The 10,872-nt window shown below is 48.7% G+C and overlaps 1 protein-coding gene across 1 annotated transcript in view; it reads right to left on the bottom strand.

Annotated features, from left to right (window-relative positions):
• The window catches only part of Gabbr2 (gamma-aminobutyric acid type B receptor subunit 2), a 327,200-nt gene that overhangs the window by 87,849 nt on the left and 228,479 nt on the right, over positions 1 to 10,872 (bottom strand). The window lies entirely within an intron of this gene.

The following is a 10,872-nucleotide window of genomic DNA, read 5'->3' as shown; positions in this document are numbered from 1 at the left end:
TCTATCTATCTATCTATCTATCTATCTATCTATCTATCTATCTATCTGTGGTTTATTATTAAGGATAGTCAGGGCTGAGCACGGTGGTGCACACATTTAATCCCAGCAATCAGAGGGCGGAGGGCGGAGGCCAGAGGCCGGAGGCAGACAGAGGCAGGCAGATCTCTCTGAGTTTGAGAGCAGCCTGGTCTACAAAGCAAGTTCCAGGACAGCCAGGGCTACACAGAGAAACCCTGTCTCAGGAATAAAAAAGATGGAGAATGTTTTGGGACAATCATCCTGAGGTGACGTCAGCCCCAATTATAACTGGGCTATGATGCAGCTCGAAATTAAGCATCTTCAGCCAGCAAGACCTGACGACTGCCACAGGCAGCTGAGCGCCTCTCATTAGGGACTTGGGGGTGTGTGCTAAAGATTGCTGTCATTTCTAGCATCTGCCTTGACGGCTCCCTTACACTTGGTTGAGTACACTAGGGATTTAAAGAAGGCACATCAGTTCCTTTCGCCCACTGTGGTCCCTGCTAAAATTCAGCAATTATTCAAGGAAACTGATGAGAAGAAATTGACATGCAGTCTGTCACTGCATCTTAACAACTTGCTTAGGTGGCATGGGGTTGATGCCCACTTTACAGATCAAGAAACTGAGGCTGGGCTGGGGAGATGGCTCCTGTGAGGACCTGAGTTTGATTCCTCAGAATCTTTGTAAAAGGCTGGGAGTGACAGGCACATCTGCAATCCCAGTGCAGTTTATGTTGAATTGAGAAGTAGAATTGTAGAATTCTTGGATGAAACCCTGGGCATCTGGCCTGGTGTAGGAAGCCTTGAATAAAAAGAGATCCTGCCTCAAACATGGTGAAAGGTGAGGACTAGTACCCAAGACTGTCCCCTGCTTCCACATACACGCACGCACACACACACACACACTCACTCACACTCACACATGCACCCGCTAGAGTGCAATCACAGTTTCATTTTGTTTAGAAGTGCCAGGGATCAAACACAGGACCCTGTGCACTGTAGCTGAGTGCTCTGCCACTGAGCCACATCCCTAATTGTTTTATTTAAGACCTAGGCTCTCTCACTCCAGTTGGTGAAATTCAGGAAGGAAGTTGTTTCCATGGAATCCTGCTTTCCTCTCACTTCAGAGCATTTGCAGCCAGGGCAATGGTGCTCCACACCCACTGCATTGTCAGGAGTGCTCCTGGGAGTATCTTCCCTGGGGTGGGGGGAGCATAGGGTGAGGCAGGCCCCATGGCTTTAAGAGCTAAGAGGATCCCGCAACTTGTCTTCAGAAACACCTTCCAAAGCCACTTTGACACCTTTGTGAAGCCCTGAAGACAGCTGTGAGTAGTATCAGTTTGAAACTGAACACCCACCCAATTCCACATTCAGGTGGCAGTAAGCAATTCCCCAAAGTGTGAAAACACTTCAAGGGAAGGTGAGACAGGAGCTGTGATTTTATTTCTAGGGATGATTGGAAATCACAGAACACCTTCCAAAAGGATCACATTTATGCAAATGGACCACTTTACCTGGGTGGGAAAGATGTAAACCACTCTCCACAAGGAGAAAATGGAAAAAAAAAATCCTTCCCAAGGGCAGAGTCCTAAATTCTTTACTGATCTCTTGCCAAGATCTGAAGAATTCCAAAGTCAACTAGGTCTAGAATGTGGTCTGTCTTGCAGATTCTTTGCTGGTTACATTCAAAAGCATGTGGGAGCGTGTCCTTGGCCAGATGGAATGGGTGGGAGGGAAAACACTCTCCTGCTTTTTTTTTAATTGTTTCTTTTAAATTGTGTGTGTGTGCGTGTGTGTGTGTGTGTGTGTGTGTGAGCATGGGCAGCACATCAGTGCAGGTGCTCACAGGGGTCAGAAGAGGGCATCTGATCCTTTGGAGCTAGAGTTATAAGCCACTGTGAGCCTCCTAAAGCCTGCGAACTGAATTCAGCTCTTCTGCAAGTGCTCTTGGCTGTGGCACATCTTGCCAGTCTCCTTCCCACCCTCCAACAAAACTAATTAGTCCATTTTGAAGTAAGACTTGCTATGTTTTGTTTTACCCGCCATAGCTAATTTTACTCGCAGGGACTCTCCTTGCCCCCTACTGTCTCAGGATCCAGTGGTAAGAAGGAATGCAAGAGCCTCACAAGCAATGCTCTGTCTGCTCCCAGGCAATGTTCTAGTCATTATTTCTAAAATACAGGCCCCTCCTCCATAGCTCCTGTTTCGATACAAGTCCTCAGTGAGTGGCAGCAGTTATTTTTATTTAAACACTCCTAATAGCAAAGAGCCGAAGTGAAAAGATTGAGGCGCCAGGAAGTTTCCAACCCTTGGGAAGAAATCTTCAACTCCCAAGGGACATCAGTTGGCAAAGGGGTAAAACCAGGTAGCCTCATCTCCCAGAGGGGTCATCTACAAATGACTGATCCATCAACCTCATGAGCCATCGTGTGCTGCACCTCCCAACAAGAGGGCACCTTGTTCCCCAGTAGGGATTTCTGTTTGTTATTGTGATAGCCAGTGTTGATGGCACAGAGATTTCCAGTTGGCTTGTTGATGGTCTCTCTGTACCAGAGAAGTCCCTCAGAGGAAACTGTCACGTGACTCAGTTTACTGAGCAACCTGTCACTCGCTGTTCCCTTTATCATTGTCAACTACCCAAAGGACCATTGGCCTCGATGAGGAAGACCTCTTGTTCATGCATAATCAAGGAAGCCACTTTAGAAGCTACCCTCTATGTTACAAGATGACCAGCTCACAACACAATATTTGACCTTCCCTGTACCAAATATTCTTTGTTTTAAATTGCATCTCACTATGATGCCCAGGCAGCCTTCAAATTCCGGCTCTCAAGGGATCCTCTTCCTCAGCCTCCTGAATGGCCACCTGGGTCTGCAGGGGTTCTACACTATGCTATGCCCAAGTACCCCACTGGTTACTGAGTCTCACTCTAGGGGAGTGTTGTATCAATAAATGAATAAGAAATGTCAGTCAGTGACGGAACTGTGAAGGTATGGAAGGAAGAGAGGCTGAACTAGCTGTGGAGTTGGTCTTGCTTCTCTGAGTCCTTTCTGGAGTCCTTGCTCTTGGGCCTCCTTCCCAGCTCCCTTCCTGTAGGCAACACTTGTCTCTTTGACTGCTTCCAGTAACCAAACCCAAGACTTCGTGTTGGGGAGGGGCCTTGGACAGGAAGAGGAGGAGGAGGAGGAGGAGGAGGAGGAGGAGGAGGAGGAGGAGGAAGAGGAGGAGGAAGAGGCAGCAAGGGCTTTTGAGAGAAGCCAGGGTTCACCAGCCTTCCCTGGCTTATTGTGGTGGACCACTGCAGTCAAACAGTGCGAGAGGCAGGTAGGAAGATGGAAAACTGGAGACATGAGAAGAGAGCAGGCTCGTCCTGGACCGCAGCTGACCTTTCTCTCCAGCGGGGATGCAAGAGTTCAGGTGTAGTTAGCTCCTGCTTAAGGCCTTTGCCCTGTCCCAGGTGCAAACGTGTGCTTTCCTAGAACTCTCACTAGAAGCCCCGTTTACAGGGTCAGGCAAGTACTAACCCTCTTGTGTAGCCCTGTCAGGTTATAATTCCACCTCTGCCGGTCTCCAGACCTACCTCACTTATCAAAAGATAGAGAGAAGGAAATATATGTTTCTTAGCAACCCTTTGAGATATAACCCAAGAGTCTCCAAAATGGCATATAGAATTATTAATAAGACAAGGACTTCTGTCCTTTGAGGAGCCTGTTGCCCACACGTGGGTGTGTGTATTTCTCTGCAATTCTCACTTGAGGAGCCCATGTGCCCTCGGGCAGGCCTTGTATTTCCTTCTGAATTTTCTTTCTTCTACCTTTCAAGTTTACGTCTATGTTTAAAGTGGCTCGATCTAAAATTCTTTTCTGCTTCGAAGCTACCAGTCTCAGTTTGGCCCATCCTAGAAGATGAGGGGGACTCCTCAGGCTGCCAAGGGTGGCAGTATGGAGCTGTTTTGGTCTCCTTCCTACTTTCTAAAACCCCAGAATTGTGCTTCCCTTTCAGAAAGCCTTTATGTATATAAATGTCACAGCTCTCCTTGAATGGAGCCAGTCCGGGGCTGTCGCATCACTGGAAACCAATCCATGTGAGAAATTAGATCCCAAGGCAGTGGGGCTTGGTAGCTGTGACCCGGGCAATACTCATAGTTCACTCTCTCATCCATACGTTTTTCTCTGTGTTGCAGGGGCATTCAGGCCTTCGAGTCACATTTCCCACAATCCCCCTGCTAACCGGTTCCATTTGAGTCTTGCTAATAGGAAGCATTCATGGGGAAAAGTTCGTATCAGGGAATTTTGTTTTTACCCAATCCCCACCCTGGTTTTGGGTACAGCAGTAAAAGCTACAAGTGATCAAAGATGGAGTGGGGCCAAATGCTACCTGCTGAGAGCTCAGAGAGGCACAGCCTCCAGTGTGGCAGATCTGGCAGGGCTAGGGACAACATCCAGAGGCCAGCATGCTTGGACATCACCTCTTTATTTGACTTGTATTCCACATCTGCTCCTTGATCACTTTTAGAAACCCTTTGGAAGTTAGACACCATTGTGACCAGCACCCTATGAAGAAGCTAGGATCTTCTGGCCTTGTAGAGGCCGTGACAGTCCCATCTTCCTTTCTGTTCCTCCACCTCCAGGGACGTGGGAACCTTACAATGTGTCACTTCAGGGACAACCCTTCTTGTTCCAGCATTCTCAAGGAACTCCTGGGGTGACATGGGGCCTAACTTGTTTTGATAAGAACCTCTGTGGAGCAGATGCAGAACTAAAATCAGAGGAAAGACCCCAGGTGGAGAAGAGTTAAGGGTTTGCTTTCTTCTGAAAGAGATGCTGCATGAGAAAGTGGAAGGCCATGAGCCCCAGAGGAGGAGGACAGTAAGGAGGACAGTCAGTGAGGACACAGTGTAACGACACCCACACATGAAGATGCTGCGGTGAAATCCACTACTTTGTATGCTAACCTCAAAAATTAATTTTAAAACGCTGTGGCTAAAAGGAGAATTTTAAAAAGCAGCCTGCTTCATGATGATCAATCTCAGCTGACAGAGTGGCATTCGAGCTACACAATGGGGGTGGGGGCATACAGGACGGGGAGATGTGGGGAACTCAAGTTTCAGAATTGACCAGGCAATAGCAGCTAGCACCATCATTGTGAGTGGAGACTGTCATGCTGTCTCTGAGCCTCAGGCCTTCTATCTGAAAGAACAGGTCCTACCTCTCAGGACAGTGTGGGAGGATTAAAGAGACTTAGAAAAGGAGACCGGCCTTGCATCAGGCTCAGAAGGACATTTAATAAGTAACGCACATTATCTAAGTCACTTTAGTGCTGGGTTTAATCCTTAGGGTGGAGTGGGATGGGGTGGGGTGAGGAGAAGGAGGGGGATGGAGATGGGGGATGGGGTGGGGATGGGGTAGGGGTGGGGGTTGGAGTGGGGAGGGGGATGGAGTGGGGATGAGGGTGGGGATTGCGTTCTGTAGGCTCCAGGACTCTCTTAGAAAAGACTCTGCTTTCAGGCTTTATCTCCAACAGTTCACTACTGGATGTAGAACATACACAATAGTGACTTACGAGTCACATGGGTCAAGCCCGACACTGGGGCCTCTTTTTTCCTTCCTTTCTTTTGTGTTCTCAGCTTCAGCTTCACAGCAGAGGATGGGCTGGTCTGCCCAGGACTGGCATCAGGTCTGAGAGGCCAGAAGTGGCTGCTTCTGTGAAGTTGACAGGCAGCATTTGGATGAAGTTGGTAACTAGTCAGATCCCCAAGCACAGCCTGAGGGCCTGGCCCCCTGGGTACAGTACAGTGCCAAGTTCTGTGCTTCCAAGAGCATGCTGGGAAATGTTTCTTCCTGAGTGTGGTTTTGGAGTGCATATTTGCCTCTGGGCAGTCATGCTTGCTGTGAGAGTGAGAGAGGGGGCATATACTAGCATCTGAGCACGTGTGTGTGTGTGCGTGTGTGTTAGCACACACGCACACACGCACACACACACATACGTGAGCATGTATGTGTGTGTGTGAGCATGCACACTTCCATTGTATATATGCTTTAGGGCATGTGTCTGTGCATGCATGTGCATCTGTATGCACATGTTCATGTGCATATATATATATATATGTGTGTGTGCATGTGTTTTTATGTCTATGTGCATATCTGTGTACATGTGCATGTGTGTAAAATCTACAGAGAGATGGAGAATTCCTTTTTTTAAATTTAGTTTTTAAAATATTTTAGTGTATGTGCATGTGCCTGCTTGTCTATATGTACACCACATGTGTGCAGGTACCAGTGGAGGCCGGAAGAGGGTATCGGATTCCCCGGAACTGAAGTTACAGGTGGTTGTGAGCTACCTAATGTCAGTACTGGTGTTGGTAATCGAACCTAGGTCCTCTGAAAGAGCAGCAATTGCTCTTAACTGCTTAGCCATGTCTCTCTCTACCCCCTCAGGTGAGGGGGTGTCTAAAAAGCTGAAAGTTGAGGAGCCAGGAGCCCTGCCTAGTTTGCTGGAGGAGTAGGCAGCCATTGCAGGCTGAGTGGACAGTCCTGTACACATTGACTGGTTCTTCCCCTGGGTCTGCATCAGACTCCAAGGAACAACACGGTATTGTTATTGGAGCTACAATACTGCAGGGCAGATCACTGTCCATGGAGGGTAGAGCTTGACACCATGCAGGCTTGAAGGAGAAGGGATCCGCTGTCCCCACAGGGACAGTGGAGCTTAAAAAGGAGAGAAAGATCAAATACTTAGGTCTGTCAATCCTGTGTTCTGTAAAGGTGAAAAAGGTCTTTTTCCCCTGCGTGTCTCCTTGGACTATAGGAGAGGTCATATTTTGCCTTCTATTTAAACTGTTTTTCTTACACTGCAGACTCTTGATAGGTCTAAGCCTATCTATGTGTGGTACGAGAGGCAGGGAGGCTGAAGTCAGAGGAGGGGTGGGGCGGGAGGTGTGGCCTGCCCACTGCCACTCTCTGAGGTTGGTAAGGTGGAGTAAAAGCCCAAGTAGCAACTTCCCACAAAGCATTTGGTAGCCTAAGGCAGGGTTGGGGTCAGCAGAAGGAAGTGGAGGCCCAGAGAAGGCTGCTGGATGGTCCACAAGAGGAGACACGCTCCCACGCTCCCACGCTCCCACGCTCCCATCCTCTCTTTCAGTTAGTATGAAAGCAGAGGCAGGTCTTTTGGGAACAGCAAATATCAGACATGCATGAAATGTGCACAGAATAAAAGAATAGTGTAAAGTGAACTCGGATATAGGAGTGTGATATTTCACATACCATGAAACATATCAACCAATAAGCTGTGCTGGGTGTCAGTGATGAGTCTGGCACATGCCAGGCAGATACCAGCATAAAGAGTGAGTAAAATCTAGTCCTAGATTGCACGGAGCTTGCAGTCTGCTGGGAGAGATAAATACTTATAATAGGTGCACGGGGACGTATGGAATTACTAACAAATAAATGAAGAAAAATAACAGATTGCTGTCAAAGAAAACAAGACCCTAATTTAGACTGGGAGATCCTAGAAGGTCTTTTAGGGGGAGGTGGTTTTTGTGCTGAGAAATGAAGCAATTATAGGTGAGCTTAAAGCAACAGGGGGAGTATCTTGGCAAGAGGGAATCACATGAGTGAAGTGTGGGGACAGGTGAGGCGAGTAGGGACAGGTGTGTGGGGACAGGTGTGTGGGGACAGGTTGTGGGGACAGGTGTGTGGGGACAGGTATGTGGGGACAGGTGTGTGGGGACAGGTGTGTGGGGACAGGTGTGTGGGAACAGGTGAGATGAGTGGGGACAAGTGAGGTGAGTGGGGACAAGTGAGGTGAGTGGGGACAGGTGACTCAAGACTTAAGCCACCCCCTTCACAAAACCCCTCTCCAGGGCTTAGGAGGCAGAAGAGGCTGGGCTCATGCTTGACCATGTGGAAGGGCCCCGCCCTGCCCCACCCACTCTGCACTCTGTGACTTCACTGTATTAGTTATGGTTCTCATCCTGTAACCAAACATCTGACAGGAAACATGGTCTAACTATACACCTCAAGGCCCACCCCCTAGTGATTGATCTGTCTCCTCTGGCTGGACCTCACCTCCATCCCAAGACAGTCCCACCAACACTGGAGACCGAGCATTCAAACACACAAGCCCGTGGGGGACATTTTACATTCAGTCTATCCTCGGAGGTTCTGAGGCCTCTTTTGTTACAGCAGCTGGTGTTATATTTTCTAATAAAGAATGATAAAAACAAAGAAAAGGATGACAATTCTTCTACAGAGTGTTCAGTCCATATGAAGCTTATCCTTCTCTCCAAGAAGCAATGCTAAACACTGATTGATCTTGTACTAGGTAATTATGTTTCTTTTCTTTTTTTAAACTATTCAATACTTTCTGATACTCTATAATGAGCAAGTATTGTTTAACTAACAAGAAAAGTTTATTTAAAAGTTTTCTTTCACTAAAATGCTGTTATAAGGAGATATACTTTTTTTCCAGGCAAAAAATCGCAACGTCATCACCAACTAGTAAATTAACTCTACCTCTTGAAATACATTAATTTTCACCAATGGCTTAGACTTTTCCTGTAGAAGAGCCAGGGGTCTGTATGACCATAAACACAGCTTCTCTTATTGTCCGGTGACAAAAAGAGGGAGGAGCAAGGAGTCAGGAGGCATACACTCAAGCTGGACCTGGCCATGTCTTGAAGAACCATGTCCAGAGGGGCTCAAGTCTCTGCTCATCTGTCCTCACGTTTCCGTCTATGAGCATGCATAGCAAAACCACTGCCTGCACCACCACCTTGCAGAGAAACAATCTTCATGCTATTTTGAACTCTGCTGAGGCAGCAGCTATGTAAGGCACTTGAGCTCTCTCAGACTCCTCAGCAGCCTCAGTGGGATGGTCTTTCCATTTTCCAGATGAGAAGACAGAGAGACTGAGAGGGCAGGGGTTTGCCCCAGGTCACAGGACCAGCCAGGAGGGGAAAGAGCCTTTGCCTAGGTTGCTTGCCACTTCAAATTCAAGCTCTTGGTATCAATCCAGCCTCTACCCCCAACCCCATGGAGGACCCAGATGCTGATCTGAAACTGAGCCCTTTGCTTTCCAGACTATAGAGTGATTGCTTTTTATCTTGGGAAGGCGGAGAGACAGTGTCACCACTCTTTGGTAGCATAGTTGGTATGGAGAACCTGATTGGAGTGATGGGTAGCATCACTCACTGCCTGCTCAGCTTCAAGTGTGTAGGCTACAAACCCTGCGGCTGGAGGCCTCCTCCCAGGTGCCCAGTCTGCCTTCCTGGTTATCTGCAGCTGTAAGCAGCTCCGCAACGGAGCAGCATTTAATTTTTTGCATTACTGTAAGTTCTATTTTTATTAAATAGATCAGTCTCTCCACCAGGAAAACTGAATTGCTGACCAGTCGACCCCAAAGTCCAAGACACGCAATTTGCAATCTGTTTGCATATTTGTCCACCAGGGTGGGCTGCCGACTGGCCTGGACTGGGGGCAGGCAGCTCTCCAAGTAGGCGTCTGGTACATATAGCAGCAGCCTTGGGGAGGTTAAGGAGGGGCTCGGCTGCTGGGTTGGGGTGCACAGGCTGAAATAGGAAGGGGAGGGTGTGCAGAAGTGGTAACTAATGAGGAAGGTGACCCAGCAAGGGATCAACTCAGCCCTCAGTGACTTCAGTTGCTGTCACCCCAGAGTATAAGGAAATGGTTTTTCATGTTCCAAAAGCCAGGTCCAGGGTTCCTCAAAATAATTTAAAAAAGCACAGTGTGGGAAGAAGCCTTGTTTGGTCTCTTGGGGATGGGTAGCCCCTCAGTGGGTGCCTGGCAGGCAGAAGCCAAGGCAGGGGTAGGAGGTGGTCACTGTGGGGGACAACAGGTGAGGAGACTGAGGGTCAAGGATGTGGAAGGGTGGAGAGAGAGGGAGCTTTGAGGTGGCTGAGGAGCTCAGCAGAGTCACCCAGGTTCAGTCTTGTTCCACAGAGACCCCTTCCCACCCCGAGTCCTTGCAAGAGGAGCCAACTTCAGTGCTTCTGGGTTTTTCAAGGTTTGGAAGGAGCTGCTTGGATACACATAGTACATAGCCGAGGGGAACAGGAGGGACCATGCCACCTTCTAGATCTGAATACACTTGGTACATGTGTGGCCGTGTGGGTGTGAGTTCAACCTGATGTTAGTTGTGGGTACCTCCAAAGTGAGGGATAGAGATTCCCAACAGCCATTCCATGGTCCTAATGGCAACCTCACATTGTATAAATGATACAGAGGGGACAGAGGTTTGGTAGGCCCAGTGGCTTGGGGGTGGGGTGGGGGTAAGGTGAAGGAAAAGAGTGGGCAAGGAGGGCTATCAAGCATTTGACCCCAGAGGAAAGGCCAGGCAGATCCACAGCAGGGTCTTAGCCCAACACACCAGTTTCCTCACTCTGGATATGGGATGCCTTGGTGGGTTCTGAGGCATGGCAACCCCTCTATTCTCTCAGCCTTGTGATCCCCTCAAACCTGTTGGAGCCTGGTCTCACTAGAATGCAGCCCCATGGTCCTGCCTGATGCAGTTGTGCTGGGATGGCCCTGCTGACCTTCTCTACACATGGCAGGCAGAGGAAAGACTTACACAGGCTTTAGAGGAGGGCTGACAGGATTCCAAAGTGAGCCTGCAACACTCGGTCTGCATTTAGTGCAGACCTATTGATTTAGACCTAGCCCAGCCTGAGCAATTCTCTCAGGTAAATTCTACCATCAAGGAAGCTCGCAGCTGGGTTGTGGAGGAAGGCTCACAGTTCGCTAACCACAGATCACTGGCAGGATGCCCTGGCTGGCAGAGAACCTAGGGCGAGAGAGAGAGAGAGAGAGAGAGAGAGAGAGAGAGAGAGAGAGAGAG

This window comes from Grammomys surdaster, unplaced genomic scaffold (assembly GCF_004785775.1).
Source record: "Grammomys surdaster isolate TR1022 unplaced genomic scaffold, NIH_TR_1.0 199, whole genome shotgun sequence".
Lineage (NCBI taxonomy): Eukaryota > Metazoa > Chordata > Mammalia > Rodentia > Muridae > Grammomys > Grammomys surdaster.
Note: the sequence above shows the minus strand (reverse complement) of the source record. Positions and strands in the feature narration are given on the sequence as shown.